Source organism: Hippopotamus amphibius, unplaced genomic scaffold, assembly GCF_030028045.1.
Source record: "Hippopotamus amphibius kiboko isolate mHipAmp2 unplaced genomic scaffold, mHipAmp2.hap2 scaffold_287, whole genome shotgun sequence".
In the NCBI taxonomy this organism is placed as follows: Eukaryota; Metazoa; Chordata; class Mammalia; order Artiodactyla; family Hippopotamidae; genus Hippopotamus; species Hippopotamus amphibius.
Window position 1 is genome coordinate 14,575 of NW_026648406.1, and position 15,204 is coordinate 29,778.

The 15,204-nt window shown below is 62.5% G+C and overlaps 9 non-coding genes across 9 annotated transcripts; 4 read left to right on the top strand and 5 right to left on the bottom strand.

Moving 5' to 3' along the window:
- Positions 1-84: 84 nt before the first annotated feature.
- On the bottom strand, positions 85-156 carry TRNAG-UCC (transfer RNA glycine (anticodon UCC)). The gene has a single exon. It is a non-coding gene; the product is annotated as a tRNA-Gly (tRNA).
- An 801-nt stretch (positions 157-957) lies between these two features.
- On the bottom strand, positions 958-1,029 carry TRNAD-GUC (transfer RNA aspartic acid (anticodon GUC)). Its single transcript has one exon. It is a non-coding gene; the product is annotated as a tRNA-Asp (tRNA).
- Positions 1,030-1,593: 564 nt separating this feature from the next.
- Positions 1,594-1,676, top strand: TRNAL-CAG (transfer RNA leucine (anticodon CAG)). Its single transcript has one exon. It is a non-coding gene; the product is annotated as a tRNA-Leu (tRNA).
- Positions 1,677-3,311: 1,635 nt separating this feature from the next.
- TRNAG-GCC (transfer RNA glycine (anticodon GCC)) lies at positions 3,312-3,382 on the top strand. The gene has a single exon. It is a non-coding gene; the product is annotated as a tRNA-Gly (tRNA).
- A 5,893-nt stretch (positions 3,383-9,275) lies between these two features.
- TRNAE-CUC (transfer RNA glutamic acid (anticodon CUC)) lies at positions 9,276-9,347 on the bottom strand. Its single transcript has one exon. It is a non-coding gene; the product is annotated as a tRNA-Glu (tRNA).
- A 276-nt stretch (positions 9,348-9,623) lies between these two features.
- Positions 9,624-9,695, bottom strand: TRNAG-UCC (transfer RNA glycine (anticodon UCC)). The gene has a single exon. It is a non-coding gene; the product is annotated as a tRNA-Gly (tRNA).
- An 801-nt stretch (positions 9,696-10,496) lies between these two features.
- On the bottom strand, positions 10,497-10,568 carry TRNAD-GUC (transfer RNA aspartic acid (anticodon GUC)). Its single transcript has one exon. It is a non-coding gene; the product is annotated as a tRNA-Asp (tRNA).
- Positions 10,569-11,132: 564 nt separating this feature from the next.
- Positions 11,133-11,215, top strand: TRNAL-CAG (transfer RNA leucine (anticodon CAG)). The gene has a single exon. It is a non-coding gene; the product is annotated as a tRNA-Leu (tRNA).
- A 1,635-nt stretch (positions 11,216-12,850) lies between these two features.
- Positions 12,851-12,921, top strand: TRNAG-GCC (transfer RNA glycine (anticodon GCC)). Its single transcript has one exon. It is a non-coding gene; the product is annotated as a tRNA-Gly (tRNA).
- Positions 12,922-15,204: the final 2,283 nt, after the last annotated feature.

Below are 15,204 nucleotides of genomic sequence, written 5' to 3' on the forward strand. Positions count from 1 at the left end.
GCCAGCTAGCTCCCCGCTCCCGGCTCTCCCTCCCAGGCCCCGGCCGGCCCGAGGCCCGCGGAGCTCGGCAAAAGGTCGGCCCACTGCGTTGGCCGGGAATCGAACCCGGGTCAACTGCTTGGAAGGCAGCTATGCTCACCACTATACCACCAACGCTGCACAGCCCGGGCCGCCCGCAGACGCCGGCCCCGGGCTCGCCCGACCGCACTCTCGCCGCCGCCTCGGCCGCCGTCTCCTCCTCCTCGTCCTCCTCCTCCTCCTCCTGTCCCTCCTCCTCCTCCTCCTGGTCCTCCTCCCCCTCCTCCCCCTCCTCCGCCTCCGCCGCCTGGAGCAGCCCTGCCCCGACGCCCCGCCAGCCGGCAGCTCCGTGCTGCCACAGGCGACACCAACGACCGCCCGGAGCCCCAGCCGCGCCAGCCCTCCGCAGCTGCCCTAGTCCACCGGCCCGACCGCCTCAGGGGGGCGCTCTCGCTGCCTTGCTGCTCCCGGGGCCTCGGCTTCACGCCGCGGGCCACCCCCCGCCCCCGCCCTCACCCCCACCCCGGGGGACGCGTCCTCCAGCACCTGGCTCCCCAAGGCCCTTCTCCCCCCGGCGCGGGGCCAGGCCGCCTCCCGCACCGACAGGGGACGGCGCTCATCCGCCACCCACCCGGCCCGCCCGCTGTGCAGAGCTGCGCGGCTGTGCGGCGCTCCGCAAGGAGCCCAGTGAGGCCGCCCCTTCGGACGGGCCGCGATGTCGTCGGGCGGTTGTGGGGTCGAGAGGAGGCCCTGGCTCGCCGTGGCGACCGAGCGCCCGGCGAGGAGGAAGGGCTGGAGGGCTGCAGGGGGTGCAGGGCGGGCAGGCTAGGCACGCGCTGGCCTCGCTGGAGGGCGGACGGCGACGGGAGGAGAAGGGCCCTTGGGGGCCGGGCGGCAGGACCGAGCGCGGCGCCGGCCATCAAAAAGAGGGCGTGCTACCTCCCCGTCGGGGAATCGAACCCCGGTCTCCCGCGTGACAGGCGGGGATACTCACCACTATACTAACGAGGACGGCGGCGACCGCTGGGGCGCCCGGCCGCTCTGGGCTGCCTGCCGGCGCCTCCCTCTGCCCTCTGCCCACCACGGGCGCCGGGCGCGTGCCCGACCCGACCCGACACCAAACCAACCGCGTCGTCCAAAGCAGCAGCCCCCGGCCCCGACAGGGACGCGGACCCGCGTGGCGCTGACACCTGCCAGTGCGCGCTGCCTGTTGCCTCCAACGCGGGGATCGCGCCGGGTGCAGGGGGCCCGACAGGCCAAGCGAGGCTTCGAGGAGGGCCTGGGCGTGCGCCGTGCCCCGTCCGGCGAAGAGAGGCGCGGGAGGGTGCTGCCGGCACGCGCTGGCCCGACGCGGCCGGGCGCGGTCCGGGGCCAGGGGTGGGCGAGGCCGCCACCGCGCCGGAGCCAGGCGCGTCGGCAGGCCTCGCTCGCCGTCGGCCACCGCGCGCCCGGTGCGTTGCTCAGCCAGACGGCCGCCCGCCTGGCGCGGAGCACCGCGTCCAGCCAAGGGCACCGCTGTTGGCGTCGCGGCGGGTCCCAGCCAGCCGAGCGGCGACGCGCCCGCTCCGGCCCGCCGTCAGGATGGCCGAGCGGTCTAAGGCGCTGCGTTCAGGTCGCAGTCTCCCCTGGAGGCGTGGGTTCGAATCCCACTCCTGACAAGCCAGCCTTTTGGCCCGCCCCACTAACGCACCCGTCCCTCTGGCAGCCCTTGACCGCCTTCCTCTCCGTTGGCGCACTGCACTCTTGCGGCCTCTCCAAACTCAGGCCCGGACATCCGTGCCTCTCACACGCGGGACCCTCTCCGCCACGGCCGCGCTTCCTGCCCACCCGCCCGCGGGCTTGGCAGAAATGGCCCAGTTGGAAGCCTCCCGGACACACGCCCTCCCGCCCAGCCAGTACGCCCCCTCCTACCTGCACCCACACCACCAACCTTCAGTCCTTCGCACCACATCTTTCCTCACCTGCTTGCTTGCTGCTGCGGCTGCTGCTGCTGCTGCTGCTAGTTTTTCTCCTTCCCTCCCTCCCTTCCTTCCTTCCGCCCTCCGTCCCTCGCTCCCACTCCCACTGCACCCGCTGCACCCCGCCACCGCCACACACACACCAGACGCGGGTGCAAAGCCCTCGACTCTTCACCCGCCTTCCGCCTGCCCGACTTCTGCCTGGTGAACAGCGGGCTCACTCTCACAGCCTTGCTGCCACGTCCGCCACCAGCAGCTCTCCCTCCGTCCAACATCCTGTCCCTTGCGCCAGCCCCGCCGGCCCGCCTGCCCATTCCATTCCCCCCACAGCCACGCGGAGGTGGCCGACGCCGTCTTGCCGGCCTGGGGTGCGTGCCCTCGGTGCGTATTGGCCTTGGGGCCTCGGCTGGGCCACAGCTGCCTGCCTCCCAGCACGCAGGCAGCCCAGCTTCCTGCTGGGCCAGGGACCACCGGGCCCTCCCTGCAGGAGGCCTGGCGCAGGAGTCGCTCCCGGGAAGAGTGCTCCAGCGAGGAGAGAGCGCGCGCCCTGGACGCCCCGTCACCCGCCCACAGACGTCCGGCCCTCAGCCCGGGCCACCCCCTTGGGCGCCACAGCGCACGTTGCCCGGGGAAGCCGCTGCCCCGGCCGGACCTAACCGCACCCTGGCGCGTCGCTCCTCTCACGACCAACGCCTCAGAGCGGGACCCCTCGGGAGAGGGCTGGGCCAGAGCGCAGCAGCGAGGCCCAGGCACCTGTGGTCCTTGGGCCTGAGCGTCTGCTCGGTGGCGGCGGCGCTCCCGGGGGTCCATCTCCGGCGCTCGCGGCCCCGACCCCGGCCCCGCGCGAGCTCCGATGCCTGCCCCACTCCCATCCCACCCCCACCCCTGGCCGCCCTCGCCCGCCCCGCAGCGGCAAGAAAGCCAGCCGCCAGAGGGACTTGGGGTCGGGACCTGGCGGTCACCGAGACGAAACTCGGCCCTCAGCCGCAGCCGCCGCGCCTCGCCTCGCCTCGCCTCGCCGGCCCTGCCTGCGATTCGGGCGCGGGTCGGGCTGCTTCCGCTCCTGGCTTCCTCTGGCGACAGCGACAGCCTCGCGGCGGCCGTGGACGGCAGAGAAAGCGCAGGATGGGCCGAGCCCGCCTGCGTCCCTCCGTCCCTCTGTCCTCTCGACCGCCTGGCGCCCTGGGGTCGCCCACGTGCCCGGAGCCTGTCACTGGGGTGGGCCGTCGGCCTCCTGCGCAAACGGAGCAGAGGCCCTCGGGCGAGCGGCGCCCAGTATCGGGCTCTTGGCTGCGAGCAGCGCTGGGGCAGCATCGGGCGCCGGGTGCCCTCGGTGCGTGGGTGGTTCAGTGGTAGAATTCTCGCCTGCCACGCGGGAGGCCCGGGTTCGATTCCCGGCCCATGCAGCCGCAGCGTCGCCTTTTGGTTCCCGCAGCCCCAAAGCGGAGCTAGGCGTCCCCGCTCCCACGCCCAAGGCACCGGGCCTGCCACAGCTCGCTCCCACCCGCAGCTCTCCACCGCACCTGCCGGCCTGTCCTTCCCACGCGGACGCCCCCCCCCACCCGACACACACTGCGGAGCCAAGCCTCCACCACCGGACACCTCGCGCGCTCTGCCACTCTAGCGCCCGGACACCTTGCTTGGGCTTGTGCTCTTCCTCACCCTGACCCCACACTTGCGTCACTCCTTGCCCCGTAAGCAATACCCCACACTAGCACCGGCGCGCCCCATCTCTTCACCTTTCACCACCTCTCCAAGCTCTCTGGCTCCCTCTGCCCACACTCCGAAAACGATACCGTGTTTGCACAACCAGCAGCAAGGAAGGTGCCACCTCGGGCAGTGATACAGCCCATTGTCCTAGAGAGTCCCCGAAGCATTGTCTTGCACGAGGAGTTCCAGAGAAGTCCACGATGCCATGGCAAACCGCACTCTGTATTCATGTTTTGTCCCTCAGCAGAAATATGTTTCCAACACCGCCCACTCCTCCACCACTAGTACCACCACCACCGTCACCACCCCCACGACCACCCCCCCTCCCCTGAACCTCTCCTCCTACCGACAGCATCATGGCCGCTCCGGACAGCACCACCACCTCAGGCCGCGCCCTCACCACCACCGCTACTCCACCCAACACCCCCACCCCACCCCCTATCTCCCCACTCCTTCCCTGATCCTTTCCAATTCCTACGTTGTCAAAGATCCTACTCTTGCATTTCTCCCGGTGGCCTCCTTTATCTGTTTGGATTGTTTGTGTTTGTTTGTTTGTGTCCTAGCTAAGTAGAAGTAGAGTTGATTTACAATACTGTGTTCGTGTCAGGTGTACAGCGAAGCGATTCAGTGAAATGTGCTTTTTCAGGTTATTTTCCAGTACGGTTTCTTAGGAGATATGAAGCTAGTTCCCGGTGCTAGGCAGTAAAATCCTTGCTGCTTCTCTGCTTTAGGGATACTGTTGCCTCTCCTTTAACCCCAACCCCACCTCCAAATATGTCCCTCCCCTACACTTTCCCCTTGGGTAACCACACGTGTGTTTTCTACGTCTGTGAGTCTCTCTTTGTTTTGCACAAAGGTTCACTTCGTTGCAGTTTTTAGATTCCACGTACCTTTATCCTCAGTCAGACTTACTTTACTAAGTGTAATATTCTCTAGGACCATCCAGGTTGCGCCAAATGGCAAGGTTTCATTGCTTTCTATGGCTGAGGAATGTTGCATACTACACATGCAGCACATCTTCTTTTTCTTTCTTCCTTAAGAGCTTTTACTGAGATACAATGGACATACGATAAACTGCATATATTGAAAGTGTACAATTTGATACTTCTTTTCTTATTAGTAATGTATATATGGCAATCCCAACCTGCCAGTTCATCCCACCACAACCCCCCGCCCCCCTTTCCCCACTTGGTGTCTATATGTCTGTTCTCTACATCTGTGTCTCTATTTCTGCCTTGCAAACCGGTTGATTGGTACCGTTTTTCTTTATTCCGTTTACATGTGTTAACACACGATATTTGTTTTTCTCTTTCTGACTCACTTCACTCTGTATGACAGTCTCTAGGTCCATCCATGTCTCGACAAATGTCCCAACTGCGTTCCTTTTTACAGCTGAGTAATATTCAATCGCGTATATGTACCACATCTTCTTTACCCATTCACCTGTTGATGGACATTTAGGTTGCTTCCACGTCCCGGCTCTTGTAAATAGTGCTGCAGTGAACACTGGCGTGCACGTACAGCACATCTTCTTGCGACTGCCGTCTGTTGATGAGCACTTGGGTGTTTTCCACGTCTTGGCTATGGCACACAGTGCTGCTATGAACATGAGGGTGCATGCATCTTTTCAAATTAGGAGCTTTTGTCTTTTCCAGATGTGTACTGAGGATTGGGATTGCTAGATCATATGACAGCTCACCTGTCCTTCTTTCTTTTTTCTTTCTTCGCTTCTTCCTTGCTTGCTTTTTCTTTCTTTCATTTCCTTTCCTTCCTTCCTTCTTCCTTCCTTCCTTCCTTTATTTCTTGCTTCTATCCTTCCTTCCTTCTTTCTTGCTTGCTTGCTTCTTCCTTTGCTGCTTGCTTGGTTTTTCTTTCTTTCATTTGTCTTTCCTTCTTTGCTTCTTCCTTCCTCCCTCCCTCCACCCCTTCCTCGCTCCCTACATTCCTTCCTTCCGTCCTTCCGTCCTTCCTTCCTTCCTTCCTTTCTGTAGAGTAGTAGCTGCAGTAGTGGAAGTATAGTTGATTGACAATAGTGTGTTAGTTTCAGGTGCACAGCAGGGAGATACTATTTTCCATAGATGATGTATTTTCAGGTTTATTTCCATAATGGGGTACCAGAAGATACTGACTCTCATTCCCTGTGCTATTCTCTATATCCTCGTTACTTGATCTCTTTTCTATATTGTATGGTGTGTCTGTTCATCGCAGCTCCCAACTTATTCTTCCACTCCTCCCTTTCGCCTTGGGTAAGCATCAGTTTGTGTTCTACGTCTGTGACTCTGTTTCTGTTTTGCACATAGATTCATTGGTATTATTGTTTAGATTCCACATATCTCTCTCCCTCGCTGTTGGACTTACTTCACTAAGTGTAATCTTCTCTAGGTCCATCCTTTTTGCTGCACATGGCACTATTTCATTCTTTTTTGATGGCTGAGTAATATTCCACAGTACGTTTTCCATGTCTTGGCTATAGCACATAGTGCTGCTGTGAACATGGGGGTTCATGTCTCTTTTCAAGGTATAGTTTCTCTCTTTCCCGGGTGTGTCCCGAGGATTGGGACTGCTGGATCATATGATAGCTCGTCTTTCTCCTCTTTCTGTATTTCGTCACTGATCTCTCTCTCTCTCTCTCTCTAAGTGATTAGTGATTTACTTCTATGTACTTGTGCTTGGGGAGCACAGCTGATGAACAATATCGTGTGAATTTCAGATGCACAGCAAAGGGAGACTATTTTCCATGGCTAATATTTTTTTCGGCTTGATTTCTAGTGCAGTTTGCTAGAAGATAGTGAATATTATTCCCCGAGTTATTCTGTATATCCTTGCTGCTTTCTCCCTCACACATAGTAGTGTGTATCCATTCCTTTCAGCTTCTGATTTATGACTCCACTTCTCCCTTTCCCCTTGGGGAACCATCATTTGGTTTTCTATGTCTGTGAGTCTGTTTCGCACATAGATTCATGTGGAATAGGTTTTAGTTTCCACATATCTTGTCCTTTTCTGTCGGACGTCTTTCGCTAAGTCTAGTAGTCTCTGGGACCATCCTTGTGGTGGCTAATGGCAATATTTCATTCTTTTTCCTCATGGCTGAGAAATAATCCATGCTACACAGATACCACATCTTGTGCCAGCCGTCTGTTGGTGGGCGGTTGTGTACTTTCCACCTTGGCTATTGCAAATAATGCTGCTGCGAACATGGAGGTACGCGTATCGTTTGGCATTAGAGTTTCGTCTTTTCCGGGCACGTACCCAGGAATGGGACTGCTGGATCATATGGAAGCTCTCCTTTGGCCTCTTGAAATCTGAACCTCCACCCTCACCCCCACCCCCACCCCCAGCCCCACGCAATCACACTCACATGAGACTGGATGTTTTCTCTTGATGACAGGCGATTTATGTCTCTGGGGCAGTAGAACGCCCCCACCCCATTCGGACCGCACCTCGCCCCTTTCGCATCCTGCGTTTCTGTTTCTCTCTTGCCTGCTTCTTACCCACCGCCCCCAGTCCCAGCCCAGTGGTTCGCCTGACCGCCTTGCAGCACAGCGCACCAGTCTGGCAAGCTCACCCACCACCCTGCCCCGATGGCGTCCTCTCCCACCATCCTCCTCGCACCACAGCCCACTCACATACCCGGCTTGCCACCCGCCCTTCCTCCTAGCCGGCAGGCTCGGCCCACTCTACCCCGCACCATACCCTTGTACCCCAGGCCCGACTCTCACATGCCCTGCCTGGAAGTCTCCCTTCCGCCAGCGCTCCTCAGACCCCCTGCTACTCCAGCTCCCCCCGTACCCCAGATCTGACCTACCCGCACACACGTACCAGCACCGGTGCCACCACCGTCCCAAGCTTCTGCAGAGCCTCTGCCTGAGTGGCCAGCAGCTCTCCCGGCCAGGTCCCTGCAAGCCCAATACCTCCGTGCCCGCCCCTGCTCCAGCCAGACACCCCAGGCCCTTCCTCCCACCTCCCAGCAAGCGGCTCACCACCACCCTCTCTCCACAGGGCTGTTTTGCTCCGTTCCCTAATCCACATGGGGTGACCACCACCAACGGCCACGAACACCTTCCTCCCGCACTGTCACACAGCCCCAAGGTACCAGCAAGGCCACCGAGGAAACTTCCTGCAGTGATGGGAAGCCCCATCTGCCCACTCTCGCTCCTTTCCACAGGGGACCTGCAGTTGTCCAAATGCACCGAGTGTGACACCACCACGGCAGGTCGGTGCACGTCACCGGCTGTCCCGTTTGCCTCTGAAGGAAACAATCTGTGAGCAGACGTTAAAGCCTTTGGCGACAGAGGTGCCCAAGCTTGGGCTGAATGGGGACTGAGGACTTACCTTGGGGAGAATCCTTAGGAGAAGGTGAGGACGGGCTGCGAAGGAGGACAGCGCATATCCTGGATAGACAGACAGGAACGGTGAGAATGGGAAACCATGAGAAGTCATGTCTAGGGGAGCGGTGTATGTGTGCGCGCGCGCACGTGGGTGTGTGTCTTTGCTCTGGGGGAGGGAGGGACGTATGCACGGTCACATTCTTGCCTCACTGTGATAGGGTTGAGAGCGTTGGTCACGCACCTGGAATGCGATATTAGCTGGTGGTCCACCCTGTCACGCATCTGCTTCCGCCGCATCCCACCTGCTTGGCTCCGTCTTCACGGCTGACCTCCGGTATCTGCCTGCGCTCTGACTTCCACTGCCTGGCGGTGTAACTCCTGGCACGTGTTTGGATTCATTTTCACATCTCTGCCTCCGGGGTGCCTTGGTCCGCCTCTCTGCTCCCATGGCCCGCTCAAGACCAGGACGCCCTTGGAGCCCACCACCGGGCCACGGGAGTCACAGGCAGTCCAGGACCTGGCCCACGAGGAAGCGGCCGGAGTCCCTGCAAGTGGCCCGACTTGGAGATGGAGATCCCTCTCCTGCACCTTCCCGATGGATCCGCGTCGCAGGTGCTGGCACTCAATAGGACCCTCCACCCCCACCCCTCCATGCAGACCCCCCCCACCGCCATCCGCACCCCCACCCCCACCTCCATCCCCACCTGCACTGCCATCACCCCCCCGCCCCACCCGCACTGTCATCACCACCACTGCCGCCACCACCACCACCTTTACCACAAACAGCAGCAGCAGCAGCAGCAGCAGCAGCGGCTCCAGCCCCAGCACCGCACCAGGACTGCCACCTCCGCCACCAGGGGCAGCGGAGGCAGCAGCAGCAGCAGCACCAACACCAGCCCCTCAGGAAGGAAGACGGGATGGGTCGTCAGCGGTGAGATGCGTCGTGGCAGAAGTCGTGCTGCCGGAGAGTCCAAACGCAGGTGGGGGCGTTTGCTCGTGGCCACAGCCTCGGCGGGGAGAGAGGCTGCCCCGGGCCGTCGTGTTTGGGGCTGAGGCAAGGGTCCGAGAAGGAGGAGGCGGGATGTGGAGGGCCTGGCGTGGGCGAGCGCTCCAGTGCGGCCAAAAGGGTTGCGTGGCAGGGCTTGGGCTGGAGGTGGACGGTGGCGGGCGGCTGCTGGCGGGGCTCCGAGGCGGCGGAGCAAGCGTGGGCTGGCTAAAAGGGGGCGCGGGACGGTGGGAGGCCGAGAGGCAGAAGAAGGGCTTCCCTGACCGGGAATCGAACCCGGGCCGCGGCGGTGAGAGCGCCGAATCCTAACCACTAGACCACCAGGGAGCGCCAGGCCTGCCACTCGCTGCTCCTCGCCCCATAGCGCCCGCGCCGCGCCACCTCGGCGCCAAGACCCGGCTTCCCCAAGTCCAGTCCCCGCGCCGCTCCTGGCAGTGCACGTGCCCTCGCGTTCTTCCTGCTGGTCGCAGCCGCAAAACACTGCGCGCCTGCTTCTCGCACACACGCGAAAAGCCGCGAAGGGCCAGCTAGCTCCCCGCTCCCGGCTCTCCCTCCCAGGCCCGGGGCCCGAGGCCCGCGGAGCTCGGCAAAAGGTCGGCCCACTGCGTTGGCCGGGAATCGAACCCGGGTCAACTGCTTGGAAGGCAGCTATGCTCACCACTATACCACCAACGCTGCACAGCCCGGGCCGCCCGCAGACGCCGGCCCCGGGCTCGCCCGACCGCACTCTCGCCGCCGCCTCGGCCGCCGTCTCCTCCTCCTCGTCCTCCTCCTCCTCCTCCTGTCCCTCCTCCTCCTCCTCCTGGTCCTCCTCCCCCTCCTCCCCCTCCTCCGCCTCCGCCGCCTGGAGCAGCCCTGCCCCGACGCCCCGCCAGCCGGCAGCTCCGTGCTGCCACAGGCGACACCAACGACCGCCCGGAGCCCCAGCCGCGCCAGCCCTCCGCAGCTGCCCTAGTCCACCGGCCCGACCGCCTCAGGGGGGCGCTCTCGCTGCCTTGCTGCTCCCGGGGCCTCGGCTTCACGCCGCGGGCCACCCCCCGCCCCCGCCCTCACCCCCACCCCGGGGGACGCGTCCTCCAGCACCTGGCTCCCCAAGGCCCTTCTCCCCCCGGCGCGGGGCCAGGCCGCCTCCCGCACCGACAGGGGACGGCACTCATCCGCCACCCACCCGGCCCGCCCGCTGTGCAGAGCTGCGCGGCTGTGCGGCGCTCCGCAAGGAGCCCAGTGAGGCCGGCCCTTCGGACGGGCCGCGATGTCGTCGGGCGGTTGTGGGGTCGAGAGGAGGCCCTGGCTCGCCGTGGCGACCGAGCGCCCGGCGAGGAGGAAGGGCTGGAGGGCTGCAGGGGGTGCAGGGCGGGCAGGCTAGGCACACGCTGGCCTCGCTGGAGGGCGGACGGCGACGGGAGGAGAAGGGCCCTTGGGGGCCGGGCGGCAGGACCGAGCGCGGCGCCGGCCATCAAAAAGAGGGCGTGCTGCCTCCCCGTCGGGGAATCGAACCCCGGTCTCCCGCGTGACAGGCGGGGATACTCACCACTATACTAACGAGGACGGCGGCGACCGCTGGGGCGCCCGGCCGCTCTGGGCTGCCTGCCGGCGCCTCCCTCTGCCCTCTGCCCACCACGGGCGCCGGGCGCGTGCCCGACCCGACCCGACACCAAACCAACCGCGTCGTCCAAAGCAGCAGCCCCCGGCCCCGACAGGGACGCGGACCCGCGTGGCGCTGACACCTGCCAGTGCGCGCTGCCTGTTGCCTCCAACGCGGGGATCGCGCCGGGTGCAGGGGGCCCGACAGGCCAAGCGAGGCTTCGAGGAGGGCCTGGGCGTGCGCCGTGCCCCGTCCGGCGAAGAGAGGCGCGGGAGGGTGCTGCCGGCACGCGCTGGCCCGACGCGGCCGGGCGCGGTCCGGGGCCAGGGGTGGGCGAGGCCGCCACCGCGCCGGAGCCAGGCGCGTCGGCAGGCCTCGCTCGCCGTCGGCCACCGCGCGCCCGGTGCGTTGCTCAGCCAGACGGCCGCCCGCCTGGCGCGGAGCACCGCGTCCAGCCAAGGGCACCGCTGTTGGCGTCGCGGCGGGTCCCAGCCAGCCGAGCGGCGACGCGCCCGCTCCGGCCCGCCGTCAGGATGGCCGAGCGGTCTAAGGCGCTGCGTTCAGGTCGCAGTCTCCCCTGGAGGCGTGGGTTCGAATCCCACTCCTGACAAGCCAGCCTTTTGGCCCGCCCCACTAACGCACCCGTCCCTCTGGCAGCCCTTGACCGCCTTCCTCTCCGTTGGCGCACTGCACTCTTGCGGCCTCTCCAAACTCAGGCCCGGACATCCGTGCCTCTCACACGCGGGACCCTCTCCGCCACGGCCGCGCTTCCTGCCCACCCGCCCGCGGGCTTGGCAGAAATGGCCCAGTTGGAAGCCTCCCGGACACACGCCCTCCCGCCCAGCCAGTACGCCCCCTCCTACCTGCACCCACACCACCAACCTTCAGTCCTTCGCACCACATCTTTCCTCACCTGCTTGCTTGCTGCTGCGGCTGCTGCTGCTGCTGCTGCTAGTTTTTCTCCTTCCCTCCCTCCCTTCCTTCCTTCCGCCCTCCGTCCCTCGCTCCCACTCCCACTGCACCCGCTGCACCCCGCCACCGCCACACACACACCAGACGCGGGTGCAAAGCCCTCGACTCTTCACCCGCCTTCCGCCTGCCCGACTTCTGCCTGGTGAACAGCGGGCTCACTCTCCCAGCCTTGCTGCCACGTCCGCCACCAGCAGCTCTCCCTCCGTCCAACATCCTGTCCCTTGCGCCAGCCCCGCCGGCCCGCCTGCCCATTCCATTCCCCCCACAGCCACGCGGAGGTGGCCGACGCCGTCTTGCCGGCCTGGGGTGCGTGCCCTCGGTGCGTATTGGCCTTGGGGCCTCGGCTGGGCCACAGCTGCCTGCCTCCCAGCACGCAGGCAGCCCAGCTTCCTGCTGGGCCAGGGACCACCGGGCCCTCCCTGCAGGAGGCCTGGCGCAGGAGTCGCTCCCGGGAAGAGTGCTCCAGCGAGGAGAGAGCGCGCGCCCTGGACGCCCCGTCACCCGCCCACAGACGTCCGGCCCTCAGCCCGGGCCACCCCCTTGGGCGCCACAGCGCACGTTGCCCGGGGAAGCCGCTGCCCCGGCCGGACCTAACCGCACCCTGGCGCGTCGCTCCTCTCACGACCAACGCCTCAGAGCGGGACCCCTCGGGAGAGGGCTGGGCCAGAGCGCAGCAGCGAGGCCCAGGCACCTGTGGTCCTTGGGCCTGAGCGTCTGCTCGGTGGCGGCGGCGCTCCCGGGGGTCCATCTCCGGCGCTCGCGGCCCCGACCCCGGCCCCGCGCGAGCTCCGATGCCTGCCCCACTCCCATCCCACCCCCACCCCTGGCCGCCCTCGCCCGCCCCGCAGCGGCAAGAAAGCCAGCCGCCAGAGGGACTTGGGGTCGGGACCTGGCGGTCACCGAGACGAAACTCGGCCCTCAGCCGCAGCCGCCGCGCCTCGCCTCGCCTCGCCTCGCCGGCCCTGCCTGCGATTCGGGCGCGGGTCGGGCTGCTTCCGCTCCTGGCTTCCTCTGGCGACAGCGACAGCCTCGCGGCGGCCGTGGACGGCAGAGAAAGCGCAGGATGGGCCGAGCCCGCCTGCGTCCCTCCGTCCCTCTGTCCTCTCGACCGCCTGGCGCCCTGGGGTCGCCCACGTGCCCGGAGCCTGTCACTGGGGTGGGCCGTCGGCCTCCTGCGCAAACGGAGCAGAGGCCCTCGGGCGAGCGGCGCCCAGTATCGGGCTCTTGGCTGCGAGCAGCGCTGGGGCAGCATCGGGCGCCGGGTGCCCTCGGTGCGTGGGTGGTTCAGTGGTAGAATTCTCGCCTGCCACGCGGGAGGCCCGGGTTCGATTCCCGGCCCATGCAGCCGCAGCGTCGCCTTTTGGTTCCCGCAGCCCCAAAGCGGAGCTAGGCGTCCCCGCTCCCACGCCCAAGGCACCGGGCCTGCCACAGCTCGCTCCCACCCGCAGCTCTCCACCGCACCTGCCGGCCTGTCCTTCCCACGCGGACGCCCCCCCACCCGACACACACTGTGGAGCCAAGCCTCCACCACCTGACACCTCGCGCGCTCCGCCACTCTAGCGCCCGGACACCTTGCTTGGGCTTGTGCTCTTCCTCACCCTGACCCCACACTTGCGTCACTCCTTGCCCCGTAAGCAATACCCCACACTAGCACCGGCGCGCCCCATCTCTTCACCTTTCACCACCTCTCCAAGCTCTCTGGCTCCCTCTGCCCACACTCCGAAAACGATACCGTGTTTGCACAACCAGCAGCAAGGAAGGTGCCACCTCGGGCAGTGATACAGCCCATTGTCCTAGAGAGTCCCCGAAGCATTGTCTTGCACGAGGAGTTCCAGAGAAGTCCACGATGCCATGGCAAACCGCACTCTGTATTCATGTTTTGTCCCTCAGCAGAAATATGTTTCCAACACCGCCCACTCCTCCACCACTAGTACCACCACCACCATCACCACCCCCACGACCACCCCCCCTCCCCTGAACCTCTCCTCCTACCGACAGCATCATGGCTGCTCCGGACAGCACCACCACCTCAGGCCGCGCCCTCACCACCACCGCTACTCCACCCAACACCCCCATCCCACCCCCTATCTCCCCACTCCTTCCCTGATCCTTTCCAATTCCTACGTTGTCAAAGATCCTACTCTTGCATTTCTCCCGGTGGCCTCCTTGATCTGTTTGGATTGTTTGTGTTTGTTTGTTTGTGTCCTAGCTAAGTAGAAGTAGAGTTGATTTACAATACTGTGTTCGTGTCAGGTGTACAGCGAAGCGATTCAGTGAAATGTGCTTTTTCAGGTTATTTTCCAGTACGGTTTCTTAGGAGATATGAAGCTAGTTCCTGGTGCTAGGCAGTAAAATCCTTGCTGCTTCTCTGCTTTAGGGATACTGTTGCCTCTCCTTTAACCCCAACCCCACCTCCAAATATGTCCCTCCCCTACACTTTCCCCTTGGGTAACCACACGTGTGTTTTCTACGTCTGTGAGTCTCTCTTTGTTTTGCACAAAGGTTCACTTCGTTGCAGTTTTTAGATTCCACGTACCTTTATCCTTCTCAGTCAGACTTACTTTACTAAGTGTAATATTCTCTAGGACCATCCAGGTTGCGCCAAATGGCAAGGTTTCATTGCTTTCTATGGCTGAGGAATGTTGCATACTACACATGCAGCACATCTTCTTTTTCTTTCTTCCTTAAGAGCTTTTACTGAGATACAATGGACATACGATAAACTGCATATATTGAAAGTGTACAATTTGATACTTCTTTTCTTATTAGTAATGTATATATGGCAATCCCAACCTGCCAGTTCATCCCACCACAACCCCCCGCCCCCCTTTCCCCACTTGGTGTCTATATGTCTGTTCTCTACATCTGTGTCTCTATTTCTGCCTTGCAAACCGGTTGATGGGTACCGTTTTTCTTTATTCTGCTTACATGTGTTAACACACGATATCTGTTTTTCTCTTTCTGACTCACTTCACTCTGTATGACAGTCTCTAGGTCCATCCATGTCTCGACAAATGTCCCAACTGCGTTCCTTTTTACAGCTGAGTAATATTCAATCGCGTATATGTACCACATCTTCTTTACCCATTCACCTGTTGATGGACATTTAGGTTGCTTCCACGTCCCGGCTCTTGTAAACAGTGCTGCAGTGAACACTGGCGTGCACGTACAGCACATCTTCTTGCGACTGCCGTCTGTTGATGAGCACTTGGGTGTTTTCCACGTCATGGCTATGGCACACAGTGCTGCTATGAACATGAGGGTGCATGCATCTTTTCAAATTAGAGCTTTTGTCTTTTCCAGATGTGTACTGAGGATTGGGATTGCTAGATCATATGACAGCTCACCTGTCCTTCTTTCTTTTTTCTTTCTTCGCTTCTTCCTTGCTTGCTTTTTCTTTCTTTCATTTCCTTTCCTTCCTTCCTTCCTTCCTTTATTTTATGCTTCTATCCTTCCTTCCTTCTTTCCTTGCTTGCTTGCTTCTTCCTTTGCTGCTTGCTTGGTTTTTCTTTCTTTCATTTGTCTTTCCTTCTTTGCTTCTTCCTTCCTCCCTCCCTCCACCCCTTCCTCGCTCCCTACATTCCTTCCTTCTGTCCTTCCGTCCTTCCTTCCTTCCTTCCTTCCTTT